This window comes from Tursiops truncatus, chromosome 5 (genome assembly GCF_011762595.2).
Source record: "Tursiops truncatus isolate mTurTru1 chromosome 5, mTurTru1.mat.Y, whole genome shotgun sequence".
NCBI lineage: Eukaryota > Metazoa > Chordata > Mammalia > Artiodactyla > Delphinidae > Tursiops > Tursiops truncatus.
The window spans coordinates 32,021,500-32,038,076 of record NC_047038.1 but is presented as its reverse complement, the minus strand read 5'-3'; the positions used below and the strand labels follow the sequence as shown (position 1 = coordinate 32,038,076).

Genomic DNA, 16,577 nt, shown 5'->3' with positions numbered 1-16,577 from the left:
ACTCTGTTCTGTTTAACTTTTCCACTGCTAGCTCCTTGTCACGTCAGTTATTACATCATTGTGGTGCTCCTTTGTAATCACTCACTCTCAGCTGTATTCTCAGAAAGCACAAGAGAGACCAAGAAAATGATGGATTTGGATAGCCTGTTCTTTGGCATTCAGTCATCACTCCCTAGAGGCCTGATTGTGAGAGTGACAGAGCAGCACAAAGAAGCTATGCATCTAGTTATATATAGGTGGCAGACTTCAGGCAGATGTTAAGAGAGTGGGACCCAGAAAATAAAATACTGTGTTTAATTGTCAACACTCTTTCTGTTCCTATGAAACAAGGTGGACCAAAGTCCTGTGGCGCTCTATGTCTTAGAGCTCCAATGATTTGCCCCATTTGCATGAGTTCAAAATAAACAATCTGTGAAAGCTCTTTAAGCTTAGTATAAAAACTGAAAAATAAATAAAATGTTGCTGAAGTGTTGCTTAGGGTGTGCCGAAGAACACTGATTTTATTTAGGGTGTATTTTTGGGGGTTTTTCTTGCTGTTTGTGTTTTGAAACAGACATATTGCATGTTTTATAGCCTCTGTTCCCAGCATTACTTGCAGTTCCTGGTGTGGTAGTGATTTGGGGCTCCTTCTAGCACAGTCGCTGAAAAGAAGGCTGCTGCCCTGTTTTTCTTCTTTTGTACTGACTAGAGGCATGTTGACCGCTACTTATTAGCTCTTTGATCTTTATTTTTGTACATATGGTCAGGACCTCGCCAGTGCCCAGAATGGCAGGCTGAAATTCTAGCAGATTCTGGCCCGTGCGATAAACTGCTTTGCTCTGGGAAAAAGTGAGTGCTGTGCAGAGCAAAGACTGATGTGTATTAAACACCCCCATCATTGAGAGAACGAGCTTTCCCGAGTGTCTGTTAATCTAGGACTGCTGCTTCTCCATACATTTAAAGGAGCCCCCACTTACAGTCACGTTCTCTAAGAGATTTTAAGTTCCAAATGTTGCCAAATACAGTCGAACTTAAAAGCTGTATCAGTTTAATGCAATCTATTTCACAAGTTAAAATGTGTGAACCCCTCGTTTTTCTTTCCATTTTACTTGCCTCTTGCTTCTTCTAAAATAACATCCATGTGAAACTATTCCATAAGACGTTGTCTACCAAACGTGCCCCACCTTACATTTCAGCAAGTCCAGTTTCTCTTAATGGCATTTAATGACCAAAATATGTACTTGTGAAAAAAATTCAAGTACATTTGTGGAGCAAGAATATTGTCTGTTGAGTTTTCCATATGACTTGATTCAAAACTCTGCAGTGCTAAATTTACAAATCTGTCATTTTGTCATCTAAGCTCAGAATAAGGTTCAGGGCACCAATGTTCAAGCAGCTCTGAAAACAGTTCTAACTTTTGGGCAACAGTAGAGGGTAATATGGTGGCTGATGAAAGGTACTAGAACAGTCGCCAGGACTTTGGCATACAGCACGGTGGCTAGAGGGACTGAGTCCAGCACTTGCTGATCTTAGGTAACTCACATGCAATTCTCCGAACCTCATTCATCTGTGAAATAAAAATAATGGTAAACCTATGTCACAGGATTTTTATGAGGATTAAATAAGAATATGTGGAAATGCATGGTTAATTATGCAATGAAATTCAAATAACACATTGAATCTAATAGGAAAAAACAAGAGGGAGGGGGAGCTCTGCAAATTCTTGTTCCTTACTTGGTACAGAGTAACTCTACCAATTGTCTCTCTTTGGCTCTACCAAGAGATTGTCAAGATTTTGAGATGTTCTCAAAAGCTAGGAATATATTGCCTTCCATTTATATTGCACAAGCTTGAAAGTAGAGAACTGTGACGCTGTGACTTGTTTCTACAACATAAGCCTCAGGTTGCCTTCTCCTTGCCTTCACGGTACAAACCATCCAGCAGACTATGTGCCCAGCATTGTGCTGAGCAGCTACAGGCACCGCCTCACCTTTGTGGTCCTCTTCCTCCACGGCCATCCCTGCCAGCACGGCCACCGCCAGCACAAACCACCACCACTGGGGCACCTAAAATTCTTCCTAGTCGTAACATCTTCACCGCTCCACTCTACTACAAGAACCCACTTCCTGTGCCCCTGCCCTTCATCTCCTCTTGTCTAAGAACATCTTAGAGAACAAAAGAAATGCAACTTCCACCCACGGCTTTTCCCTTTCCGAATTTTCCTTGTTTCCAGCCACCACAGTCCAGATCACTGCTCCCCAGCCTGGGTGATATTTGTATTCTCTCCAGCAACTTATGTTTGCAGTTTCATCCTTCTCAGAGATCGAGGGAGAGCCTGAGTTCTTGTCTTGATCCTTTATTCCACCTCTAAGAGAGATGTTCACTTTCTGAAGCCTACTTCCCAAATAATCTGAAATTACAGTTGTAAAGAGATTGGGAGGTAGACTTTTTGGGGGTAGGTGGGATTAAATAGAATGGGGTGATGTTGAGAATTGAAAGAATACTTATTTTAAATTTTGCTTGGGGCCCAAATGTCAAACTTAAGCATTTTTTGCAGTACCACGCAAAGCATATAAGCTCTCTATTTTGGCTACTACTCTGTTCATGTGTGGAAAAGAGATAGAATCATCATTTAAGGGCGGTGAGAAGATTAATGTGTTGACATTTTCAGTGTACACAGGAATCTCTGAATTAAAGATGGATTGCTTTAGCAGCTTCCATAAGTAGGCAAATCCTGGCTAGGTGAGTCCCCTGCTCCATTCTTCTCAAAGCTCAGGTCTCTACAGAAGGGACCTGAACGTGTAAGGAAGACATTTTTACCCTGGTAGATGAGATTCTATTTCAACCCTGTTGAAATATCAATTTGGCCTCTAGAAAAATCCCCCGAGACTGGTTTCCTGTGAGATCACCAAAACAAACATCAAAGAAGAGGGGATGGAATTTACCTGAAGGAGCTTGGAATGTTTGGAAAAGTACTCATGGAGATTACTATCACAACCTCTTCAGCTCACTAAACCATGTGTGTGTCATATTGCTGCATTTTATAGCAAGAATGAAACCTGACTGCTGCTGGCTCTTTCTCCTGCCAGAGACAGCTTTCCACATGCCAAGCTCCCACCAACATTAAGTCCAGTCACCTCCACTTCTCAAGGAACATCTTTCAACGAAAAACAATGAAGGGAGGCAGACTGGGGGCACTGTTAGCCTTCCACAAAAAACCTGGGTGAGCTTCTACCCTCACAACCCCTCTCCTGAGACTCAAGTGATTTCAGCCTCTAGGACTGAACTGTGTTACAAGTTTCTCTCTCACCTGGATACATGAGTTTTTGTAGTCACATTGCACTGTCATACATGTCGGTTGCTAAGAGGATTTGAAAGGAAAAGATTTCCAAAGCAGATTTTAAGGACATTCTTGGTTTCTTAAATCACCACGATGGAATAGCGTATTTAGCAGATGGCGAGAATCTTTCACTGGTGCTAACCTCTCACTGGTCTTCAGTTTTGTTCCTTCAGGGCAGCAGCTTGATCTATGTCCAAAGGTTCTCTTTCTTAGGGCAATTCTTCCAGAGAAAGAAATCCAGTGTTTTGATTTGAATATGTGTATGTCAAGTAACTACTTTCCACTTTCGTGACATAGATAGAGTGAAGCAAAAGGAAGTGAAACTACCAGCTCCAAACGGGGTACCCTTGTTCATGTTCACCTTATCTGGATGCTTCTGATTTCAAGGCAGTTCTGAAGAAGATTCTAGGCTATAGTATGGTTTCCCCAAGATGAATAAAGTGGTGACTTACAGGACAAAAGTAACATCAGATAGAATCATCAAAATGTGACTAGAATGTGACAAGAATTTCCTAAAATGAGAGGCATATTTAATTGCTTTAGAGTGCTTTCATTTGCTGGGTTTTATTTAAGTACACAAGTCAGGGCACCAATGCAAGAAAGAGACTTGGAACGTCTTTGACTCACTGATAAGATGTTCTCATGAAATGCAGCAAGCTCATGTCCAAAAAGAAAAGGGCATCACCTAGAGATCAGCACTTGTTAGTTTCCCAAGTGCTGTTCCCAGTTTCCATTTGCAATCTGATCTCCCAGGAGAAGAGGTCACTGTGTGCAATACAAACAAAGCGGGCTTGGTTCACGGGCCTGGTCAACACCTGTGTCTCTGCTTTCATGTACTGTTTTAGGTCTCCAATGTGAAGACAGGTCTGTGCAGTGTTTGAGAGTCAAAGCAATCCTTCCACAGACTCTGGCCTCTTCTGAGTCTCACTCAGATGTCCATTCTTGTTCACCTGAAGAAATCATCTGGCATATCATATCAGAAGCCAAATGATTCTTTTCATGCCTGCACATTTGTGTTTTATGAGGAATACTTTTAAAACCACTAGTTCCTGTTAGATATTTTGATGTGATTCATAAAATATAATCTAAAAGCATGAAATTTTAAATTTCTACAACTGAATCAGTATAAGTGGATCCCTTAAAATCAGTAATAAGTGGATCCCTTGCATGTGTGCATGCACACACACACTCACACACGTACCCATTTGCCTTTGAAGAATAGTGTAAAAACTGTGGTTCTTTTCTGTTTAAGTTTTCTAAGTCTTTTGCAAGGTGGGTGGTTGTGAGATCTCTCCCACATATGTCGTTAAATTCCAAAACAAAAAAACAGAAAAGAACTGAGCTTTGAAACTACTTTCTTTTTTCTGATCTTGTAGTTCCTGACCACCTTAGAGAGGAATACCAGATGCAAGCTGGGGCCAGGCTGGGACCTCAATCACTGTGAACATTCAGAGAGCTCAACCATTGACATCATCGTTCAAGAAGCAGGAATTAATAAGGTTGAATCTGAGGTCTAGAATTCTAATTTTCAATTGGCCAGAGAGCAGGGCTCACCAAAGGCTACCTTGATGTGAGGGGACAGCTCCTTGTTCAGTACATGCTGCCTTCATGCTGCTCATGCCACTTTACCATCATTGCTCTTCCATCACCACACTGCCACTTAATCCTTGAGACTTAATGACTTGGTATTAAAAGATAAGGAGAATATATCTTGAGACCACAAATATGAAGCCTGTTTTGAGGATTTTCACACTTCCCCTCACTTCTGTTTCTTCCATGTCTGAGGGCAACCTCCTGTCTCTTTCTACCTTGGGAACCTCACCTGACAATAATTATAGCAAGAGTAATTTTTCCCATTTGCTTCAAACAAAATCTGAAAGTCTTATAGTGATCTTTTAGTCTTAAAGCCTGTCTTGGGACTTCCCTCGTGGTGCAATGGTTAAGAATCCGTCTGCCAATGCAGGGGACACGGGTTCGAGCCCTGGTCTGGGAAGATCCCACATGCCGCAAAGCAACTAAGCCTGTGTGCCACAACTACTGAGCCTGCGCTCTAGAGCCCACAAGCCACAACGACTGAGCCAACATGCCACAACTACTGAAGCCCACGCTCCTAGAGCCCGTGCTCCACAACAAGAGAAGCCATTGCAATGAGAAGCCCGTGCACCGCAACGAAGAGTAGCCCCCGCTCACGGCAACTAGAGGAAGCCCACGCATGGCAACGAAGACCCAACGCAGCCAATAAATAAATAAAAATACCGATGGAATTCTTTTAAAAAAAACACATATGATTCACTTTAAAACAAAGCCTGTCTTAGTCTACTCAGATTGCCATAAACTGGGTGGCTTAAACAACAGAAATTTATTTTCTCGCAGTTCTGCAGGTAGAAAGTCCAAGATCAGATTCCAGCAGGGTTTGGTTCCTGGCTTATAGACGGCTGCCTTCTTGTTGTAGTCCTCAAGTGGCCTTTTCTCTGAGCACTGACACGGGGAAGTGTGGGGTAGGGGTTAGGGGTGTGTGTGTGTGTGTGTGTGTGTGTGTGTGTGTGTGTAATGAAGTGAGTTAAAATGAAGAAATTCTGTTGTAAGAGCTCTCAAGTCATCCAAATTGATTACATAAGCTAACTGATCCATGCATAAAGGAAGAGTACAGGCAGATCATTACACATCTTAAGAATACCTGAGAAATAGTTCGCTTTAAATACAACTGTAAACACTGTGTAGTTCTAGATACTGTCAAATTTTAACTTTTTATTTGTTTTCTAAAATGCAAGGTCATATCTAGGAGTTCCACATCCCAGTCTCCTTCCATTCATCACCGTACTTGGCCTAAGACAATGGGTAAAAGGAGACTGGATCAATGAAACTTTTGAGGAAAGTCATCAAAAGTTCCCACATTCCCAGGGAAAACAACTAGCTACACCCACAAAAATTGCTTTAAAATAATCTAAAATTGATCCCACTTTTATAACTGGATACAAATCACATTCAAAGAAACGCAGGAAAGTGAGCAGTGCTTTCATCGTCCTCCTTATCTAGGTCTTGAAAGTAGGAGCATGTGGGCTGAAGGAGAGCAGGACAAATAGGACCCAGAGAGCTTCTTGATCTCATTCTGCTGGAAATCTGATTGAAGAGTGTCTTTTAAAAAAAAGGCATTCTCGTAGCACCTTTTAGTTCTTCTTTTACAGCATTCATTACATATGCAATGACTTCTTTATTGTCTGAATTGCTTGATAGACTATAAATTCCTTGAGGGGGAAAGATTAGGTCTGTTTAATGAGTGTTCCATGCTCTATGCCTTAGCACAATGCCTGGAATATAGCATATGCTCAATATTTATTCTTAATTGAAGTAAGGACAAATTGAGTATTCAAACATTTTAGAAAAAGGGATTTCTTTCTCTAAGAAAGACTAAGAAGAAAGTCATAAATGCAGAAAAGACAGTAAGAAAAAAATTCTAACACTGTGACCATATCACCACACTTACTGCTATGTCTTATTTTCAGTGGGATAAAAATCTAAAATGTATATTGTAAGCAGAAACTAACTGTTGCAGAAGACAAACCGCAATAGCAGAACTACCAGTGACATTGAGCAGGGAAGAGAACACACCTATGCTGAAGCTAACCTACTCATATGTTGCCACCTGAAGCTCTAGGAACCCCAGAAAAACTCCACAGCCCTGGAACCTCCTGCTAAAACTAAGATTTGTCAAGATTACTGGATTTGAGCTAGGCTGGACCACAGTACTCAAAAACGAAATTTCAAATGATTCTGTGATTTAATGTAGTAATTAGGCAGGGGGGAAAAAAACATAAAGGAGAGAGAAAGGAATATAACAGACCACGTAAAAGTGAAAAACAGTCATTGTTTCAGCCTGTTAGGACCAGCAATGCTGCAGGGGTCTCTTTTTTTTTTTTTTTGTGGCCTCTCACGTTGCAGAGCACAGGCTTCGGACGCACAGGCTCAGCGGCCATGGCTCACGGGCCCAGCCGCTCCGCGGCATATGGGATCTTCCCGGATCGGGGCACGAACCCGTGTCCCCTGCATTGGCGGGCGGACTCTCAACCACTGCGCCACCAGGGAAACCCAGGGGTCTCTTTATAAGGCTTTCAGGCACTGCTGCTCACGGCCCAGGTACTGCAGCAGGAAGAAATTCTGACAGAGCTTCGGAGACCCAGAAATGTAGTATGCTTGCTTATATGTCAGAAAGGGAAGACTTTCAGAAAAAAAAATGCATATCAGAGGAACCTAAGTTCAAAGTTCTGAGGTATTATTGAATAAGTCTCTTATTTTAAAAAATTATTTTGAAGGCTAAAGTTTAATGCTAAAAAACATAAAGAAAAAAATGTTTTAAAATACCAATGGGATTTTCTGAAATACATACATATAATACGTATATTTATTTGTAAAGTATATATATGTGCTACCTACCTAGACAATAGAATATTAGTAAAACTTAATTTCCTTCTTGATTTTTTTTAACATAAAAACATGCAAATATATTCCTTTCTTTTCTATTTCTCAATTATCATGTACTATCCCAAACCTCCATGGTGCCCTTATAGTGGACCATTGCTCTGGGAGTTTGAAAATTCAAAAATAAATCTTCAAGATTTATTTATACATCAGAAAATAAGTGGCAGGATATTTGAGAGAGAAGAGAACATTAGATGGACGGGTTGATTTAGCCTCCATGGGGACATAATCAGCAACTCATTCTCACCCTGTGAATTAAAACTGAAAGAAACAAGTCATTGAATTGATGGGATGATTCTATTTTTTAGCAATCAAGGATGGGTTTCTTGAATTATATGTACCGTATATAACATTTATTTCTTTTTAATCTTAAATTCCAAACAAACTTAGAAAAAAATACTTGGGACAATTTGACCTACAATGTAGATGCTGTCAGAATGGAGAAAAGGGTGGATACCCCTGTGCCTATATGGCCAGAGGTGAGAAAATGGGGAGAGGGAATACCGGTTACATAAGACCAGAAGAAAAGGGAATCTGAACGGCATAAGCAGAAACCGAAGCTATAGGAATATCATTATCTCAGCCATTTTGAGATGACATAAATTAAATGGGAAGAATCTATTTTATTTGCATATAGAAAAGGACATTCAGGTGACAAGTATACACCTTCATTTCTGCATAAATCCCCAATATCTTCAATAATATCCTTACTATTTGACTTCCACTGCCTGAGTTTGATAATGAATTCACCAAAAGAAATTTCCAGTAACAGGAAAAGATAGATTTACAATTATCCCTTGAGATATCAAATATAAATTCAGTTTTTCTTAACCCTCAAAGTTGCAGGTGCTTTCCATTTTTACAAATACATTTTGTATGACCTGTCCACCACTGGATGTTATAAATTTTAGTTATTTCATTTTTTATAAAAGGCCATGCATTAAAATCCCACTTCAGCGATTAAGCCTTAGAACAAAAGGAACTCTGTTCCAATTACTACTGGGTTCTTCACCAAGTGTTTTATTCATCAAGCTCTTCTGTGGTGCTAAAGTTCTATTTCTAACCTATTCAGTGTACTCCTCTCAGGATATTTTTTACTCCATGACATCTCCCTTCTCTCAAGAATTCTTTCACTTAAACAATACTGGCTCATTTTTTAGCAAAAATTTTATCCTCACTAGGCTAAAAAAAAAAAATTACTGCAGTTGCCACCTGTTAACCATTTTCAATTTCCAAAGTTTCCTCTCAATAAAATGCTGACCAGAATTACAATAATTCTGAAAGTGTTCTCACTGGTTCTTTGTTTAACGTTGGAATAATTTACCACCGATGTACTATTTCTTTTGATAACATACATTCTACAACTGCATTTTACTACTGCCAAATCGAATGCAGATGGTTTCAGTGTAGAAGCCACATCTAACCCAGGTCTCTTTCCTGATCAGAATTCTTCTTAGGACTTTCATTTCAAACTGTTGATCCCAAGAGTCTCCGGCCTTGTCTCTATGACTTGTCAATTCTCTACACAAACTACTTTCCCTCTCAAAGGGTAAAACGCTGAGATATTTATAAAATGACCCTCTTATACCACCATAACCACTATCCTTTTACATTTGTTATCACTCAAATCACTATGTTTCAAATACCCATCCCTAATAAATCATGCAGACCTCATCAGGTTGGGTGTAACATTACTTCTTAGAGCACTTACTTAACTTCCTCTCTCTATCCACCAGTTACCAACATTCACCGTATTTTTCCCATCTGTAGGTGAAATGCTGATTTTTTTTTCCCAATTTTCTATCCTTAATTAGGCCAAAACAAAAACCATGTCCCCAACCTGCTCAGCTACAAAAACTTCAAAAATCTATATACAGTGATATAGTGAGAAAAACATCAGGGGAAAGATAACCCCACTATAAATGTCAAAAATTTCCATTAACTCATTGTATTGGTTGAATGGTGGCCCTCTAAAACAGCAGTCCCCAACCTTTTTGGCACCAGGGACTGGTTTCATGGAAGACAATTTTTCCACAGACCGGGGAGGGGGTGGATGGTTATGGGATGACTCAAGTGCATTACATTTATTGTGCACTTTATTTCTATTATTATTACATTGTAATATGTAATGAAATAATTATACAACTCACCATAATGCAGAATCAGTGGGAGCCCTGAGCTTGTATTCACTTGCCACTCACTGATATGATTTTGATGAGTCTGCAAGAAATTGATTTATTATGGTGTCTTTGCAGTCAAACCTCTCTGCTAATGATAATCTGTATTTGCAGCCGCTCCCCAGCACTAGCATCATCACCTCAGCTCCACCTCAGATCATCAGGTATTGGATTCTCATAAGAAGAGCACAACCTAGATCCCTCGCATGTGCAGTTCACAGTAGGGTTCGTGCTCTTATGAGGATCTAATACCACCACTGATCTGACAGGAGGCAGAGCTCAGGCAGTAATGCGAGCGATGGGGAGCGGCTGTAAATACAGATGAAGCTTCTCTCACTCACCTGCTGCTCACCTCCTGCTGTGCCACCCAGTTCCTAACAGGCCACAGACCGGTACCAACCCGTGGCCCCGGGGGTTGGGGACCCCTGCCCTAAAAGATATGTCCATGTCCCAGAATCTGTGAATTTGATTTCATTTGGAAAAAGCAACTTTGCAGATGTAATCAAGTTACGGATTTCAAGATGAGATCATCTGAGATTATCCAGGTGAGCTCTAAGTCCAATGGCAAGTTTCCTTATAAGAGACAGAAGGCACACAAAGAACAAGACCCTGTGAAGAGGGAGGCAAAGATTAGAGCTATGCAGTCACAAGCCAAGGAATGCCTGGAGTCATGAAAGGCTGGAGGGGCAAGAAAGAATTCTCTCCTAGAGCCTTCAGAATGGACACAGCCCTGCCAACACCTTGATTTTGGACTTCTGGCCTCCAGAACTGTGAGCGGATAAATTCCTGCTGTTTTAAGCCACCCGCTTTGTGACAGTTTGTTACAGCAGTCCTAGGAAACTAATAGACCGATTATGATTACATAGAGCTTATTTAGGATGAAAACACTCCAGTTGAGACTCTTGAATGCAAACACTTACTGGGATCACAAAATTTGAGTCACCTGATGGTTTATTCGTTCAATAAACAGTGAGCACCTATTATTTGTCAGGCCCTGTGCTAATTACTGTGAACACATGGGTAAGCAAAGAGTTGTTCCTGCCTAGAGAGAGCTCACATGGTTAGTGTTTGCATCCAAAACAAAACCAAAGGCAACTCCAATTTCTCAAGGAAAATAAATCTTGGAAATGTTTTTGAACTGTTTGGAAGTGCTTAATCACGTGTCAAATAATTAATAGCATGTGAATAAGTTTTCTTCCAAGCCCTCAGCTTCAAAAATGAAGGACAAAAGCATTTGGCCAAATATATTTTGGACTTTACTGAGTTTGTTTAGGAAAATGGTTGGAAGTACACAGTGAACTTAAGGATCACAGTGCTGATAAAAATAAGTATACCATCATTTAAGTAAGTGTTGTGTGGTTGCTTTTGAAAAGCTCGACACCCTGCATACATGCTAACCTTTTTTTCACCATAAGCTAGACAAATTTGGGAAATTCATGAGGTAGAATGAAGCATGGAGATAACCATACCACATGTATTAATAACAATAATAACTATCATTTACTGTGATGATTATTTTCCAGGCACTTTGCTAAGTGTTTTATACCCAGGATCTCCCTTGATCTATATAACAGCCATAAAAGGTTGACTTTCATTGAAGTCAGCAATTTACCTGCTTTCCTGAGAACCCCATGCCCTCCCCAGATAAATGGCCAAGGATATGGAAGACCTTGCAACCCCTCTCTTACTGTCCCTCTATGTCTTCTCCTGTTCTTCCTCTCTTGCAGTTAACCACTGAAATGACCATCTCAATCCTAGAAATATAACCCAAGGTGATTATGGATCTACAAAACGTCTCCATTCTTCAGTAGATAGAGTTGAAGGTAGAAACAGCTCCAGGCTTGAGGGGACTTTGCTACGACCTCCATGTTGCCCTCAGACATACTGACACACATGTCGACATACTGTCAATTTAGATTTCATCCTTTCCTCCCCCCAGTCACTTCTGTTCTGTTCTGTTTTATCCTACCTATGGCCCAGAGCAGTAGCGCTGCTAAATGGATTTTATGGTGGAATTAGCATAGAATTTGCTGATTGTTTGTGGTCTAATTGGCCCATGGTAAAAACCTAAAAGAAGGGGTTTAACAGAGCCTGAAGGAATCTGATGTCACAAAGGTATATCTTAAAAGATGGTCACATGACCACCAGTTTCCAAATCTCCTACAGTGTTGTTTAAAATGCTGCTTCTCAGGCTCCATCTCAAGCCTACTGAATCAAGAGCACAGGCTTGAGGCCTGGAAATCTGCAGTCTTACCATTCCCAGTTGTTTCTCCTGTGCCTAAACAATGGAAACCGCCAGCCAAGGCAATTCCCCTAAGAAGTGATTATTAAGTGCGTTTATGCCTGTGTAGGTGTAAAGGGTTTATGTGGAGGTCAAGAAAAGAGGACAGAATGACTTCATGAGATGAGAACTAAACCACATGAAAAGAAAACTGGATTAGAATTCCAAAGACCTGGGTTCAGTGCGCATCTCCGCCATGCGATCGTTTATTCGAAATGTGTAGCAAACACTGAACTAGGCTCTAGGGATACAGCAGTAGGCAAATCCCTGGCCTCAACGAGCTTGTGAGAGAGACAGACAATAACAAATAAATACGTATTGTTCCGTGATATAAGTGCTCTGAAGAAAAACAGAGTTGGGGATAAAGAGTGATGGGAGTGATGTTATTTTACATAGGGTGGTCAGATCTGAGAAGGGAAATGAGGGAGCAAAGCATGTAGGTATCTAAAGAGAGCATCCAGGCTGAGAGAACAGCAAGTGGAAAGCTTTGAGGAAACAGGTGTGTGTTCTGTATACAAGGAAGAGAAGGAAGCTAGTGTGGTTGGGGCAATACTGCTACAGTGAGTTAGCTTATTACAGTGGGTCTTACTCTCTTCACTCCTTAAGCTTTATTTCCTCAACATGCATTTATAGGTTACATTTAATTTCCTGTGTTTCGACCCATAGCAGGCTTGGTCTGTGAAGTTCTGATTTAATTTCCTAAATAGGAAGGTGACTTGAGAAAAATCCAAGTTTTTGCTTAAATCCATCAGTCAGTTGTCTACATAACCCTACTGCCAAGGTTTTAAACGCTTTCCCTGACATCTCTACCTATAAAGTCATCCTATTGGGTAAGAAAGACAAAAGAACTCACTGTGTCTCGATGGCTGCTATCTCCAGTAACTTGTTCTCTTGATATGCATAGAGAACCCTGGAGTTCTAGTTTCTAGCCATGAACATCTTAGCACAAGCTTTGTTTTTCAGATTAGCTAAGAGTCAAAACCTGGTTGCCTGCTTGGACACAGAATGACTTGGGGTTGGAGATGGAGGTAAGGTGGAAAATTGTGTTTCCATCGGGAAAAGAGGGAGAGAACGAAGAAAGCCAGAGAGGTGTCTTCATGTATCCAGGACTCATCATGAGATTCACACTAACCAAATCCTGGGCAGCTCAGAAGGCAGTATGAAGACAGCATGAGGACCCAAGAGTGCACACAGCAGGCTCCTTGATTTGATCTCAAGGATAAAAATCAAAAGGGACAAAATCTGTTTACATTTCCCAAGGCTGATAATCACTGTTTTGTTTTTTTCTATATACTAAGTAAATCCCATTTCCAATTTAACTTGCATTAGTGAACCTTTCTTACTCACTGCCCAGCTGCCTCTTCTGTCTCCCGTTCCTCTTCTCTAAGGGCCCAGCTGTCTGCCTAGTTTATAGCCACACAGAGTCCCATTGCCCACCATCAAAACACCTCAAAAAACCCAGCAGGTGGGACTTCCCTGGTGGTCCAGTGGTTAAGACTCCGTGCTACCAATGCAGGGGGCCCAGGTTCGATCCCTGGTCAGGGAACTGGATCCCACATGCTGCAATGAAAGATCCCGCCTGCCGCAACTAAGACCCGGTGCAGCCAAACAAATAAATAAATAAATGAATATTTTTTGAAAACCCAGCAGGTATGTGTAGTTCCTTCTAGTGTATTTGTTTATACTTAGACCATAGCTTTTTATTTTGGGGGAGGGGGGAAGAGAAGGAAGCCTTTCAGAGAAAAATTTGGCTAGAGATGACCTTCTTGGTTTGAACATGAAGACAACCAGGAGAGGGGGGAAAAAAGGTCTTAAGACTAGTTTTTCTGTGTGGAGTATTAAATTGAACAAAGGATAAAAGCAGAAGAACAACAACAAAAACATGATCTAATCTCCCTGGATATGGTAGAGAATCCATCCAGGTATTCACAGTATATCAAGGAAATGTATTCTCAGCCGTAAAGCTCATAACCACACTCTGTGAGTTGCATCAATTTGGGTTTATCAGTAAGCACACTTTCAGAGCCAATGATCATCAGCACTTTAGTTGCCCTTTTCTTTGTATTGTTACGATAAAAAAGGATCTCAACATTATGTCACTACTGGACTCCACAGAGTGAAACTAGTTGTTTTCACTGATTTTCACAAAACTCTTGAAATGTTTCTCAAGTCAAATTCAAAACACCCGATCTTCTATCCACTTGGAATACATAGTTAGAAATGTAACATGGAAAACAACATATTTTAATAACGGCACAGCTCTCTATCCTTTTGATACTGATTTGCTCCAGAGATTGATCCTTTGCTTTTCACTCTAGATACATGTCTCTGGGCAATTTCATCTATTTCCATAGCTGTAACTACCATCTAAATGCTGATTAACTGCAGACCTATTTCCAGTCCAGACTCAGATGTCTAATGCCTACTAGGCATCTACAAATATTCCACGGGGAAAAGAAACAGGAGAAAAGAATGAACAAGCATTGTTGGGGGTCCACAAAGCTCCAACACCTCAGACTCACCTCACTCTCACTCTTTACCCCCAAACTCCACCTCCTCTTACATATACATCATGTCTTGCATGGCTCCACCTTCCTTCCACCCAACCACCAAAACTAGAAACTGAAGAAGAGTCAACCTAGACGCCTCGCTCTCACTTCACCACACATTGGAAGACATTTCAGATTGGAAGACATTTCAGATTCTACCTCAAAAATATTTTAGATTATGATCCTTTTTCTGTACCTTCACCTCCAGTGCCATCATTCGGGCCCTTATCATTTTCCACATGGTTTACGTAGCAACCTCAGCTCTCCTCCCTCCCTCTCATTGTGGATTCAGCCAAGTTATCCAAAACGTGAATATAATCATGTCCTTCACTTGCTAAAATCTTTTGATGACTATCAACTATCCTCACAAAAAGTTCCAGTGTTTCCAGACAGTACCTCTTATACCCCTCACACAGCACCAACACTAACCTGTACGCATTTCCCTAGGCACACAACACTCAAACCACAGTGCTTTTGCACGTGCTTTCTCCATGCCTCCAGAAGACTCTTCCAGCCTTCTCTTCCTGCTCACCTTCTCGAGTACTCCTTCTCTGGACCAGCATAGCACTACAATCAGCTTTAGCAGCATGCTGCATTCTCTTCCTCAGAGCTGTATTTCTGAACTTTGATGTTGCAAACTCCTTGAAATCAGAAACTATGTCTTTCACCTGCATATCCCCAGAATCCAACACAATACCAGGAGACTAGTAAGCTCTCAAAAGAATGTCCAAAGTTCCTTACTCACCTGTAATAAGCCTGTGATGTAGGGAGCTATGACTGTTTGAGGGGCAGTAAGGTACATGGCACAAAGTATCAACTGCTATGTAACTACTGGCATGGTCCTAATTGAGGTTCTGTCAATCACTCATTTAAACATGGATAAGGAATTTTTCCCTCATCTCTCATACAAGCATATTTCTAATTAAAAGACAAATCTAGTTAACCAGAAGAGTTGAGTTTTACATAAAAGAAAAGGGTGCCTTTGTGACTAGAATGGCAAAAGTAGAGTATAAAAGTAACTAAAGCTTTGGAGGTAATATAGAAGTCAGAGGCAAAGCTAGAAGGAAGGTAAGATGGGCGTTTTATTCTCTAGACCATACTGCCTCCCTGTGGGAGGTTTTCTGGGCAAGGATGTGCCTAAAGAAAAGCAAAGCCTCTACACAATTGTAGAGGGGTTGCAGCTAGATATTATGTCTGTTTATACCAAAAGTCTACTCCCAAATACTAGGTTATGAACGATGCAAAGTGGGGTGACTTGTTTTCTGAAAGAGTGATGCCTACTTTCATGGATTTGGAATAGAAACATTTTTGTTCATTTAAAAATAAGTAGTCCTGGGAACAATTTTTGGAAATATCGAGACCAAGAAATGAAATAATCACAGTCTAATTGTTTTGTTTTTACTACTTTGAATAATTATACTTTAAAGGTCTCAACTGTTTAGTTTACTTATGAGGAAAATATGATCATAAGATCATGTCCGTAAAAATCAAAAATTGTGAAAGGCAGGCCTTCCATTTGCTATGTACCAAACGTAACGTTTTTTCTTAGTTTTTAAAATATTTAATTATAATGATCAAAAAATCAGTATAGTCATCAAAATTAATAATTGTTCCCTGCCTATATATTTCTCCTGAAGTAGAGCTTCACAAACCTAAAAAAAAAAAAAAATCATATGCACTTCTGCAAGTTGAAATGGTACAACCAGTTTGAGAAACACCCAGAAGATCAATCCTCATTTACCTGGTAGAGAAAGTACATTTCACAGAGTACTACT

The 16,577-nt window shown here is 40.5% G+C and overlaps 1 non-coding gene across 1 annotated transcript; it reads left to right on the top strand.

Annotated features, from left to right (window-relative positions):
* The first annotated feature begins 13,726 nt into the window (after positions 1-13,726).
* Positions 13,727-13,799, top strand: TRNAG-ACC (transfer RNA glycine (anticodon ACC)). Its single transcript has one exon. It is a non-coding gene; the product is annotated as a tRNA-Gly (tRNA).
* The last annotated feature ends 2,778 nt before the right edge of the window (positions 13,800-16,577 follow it).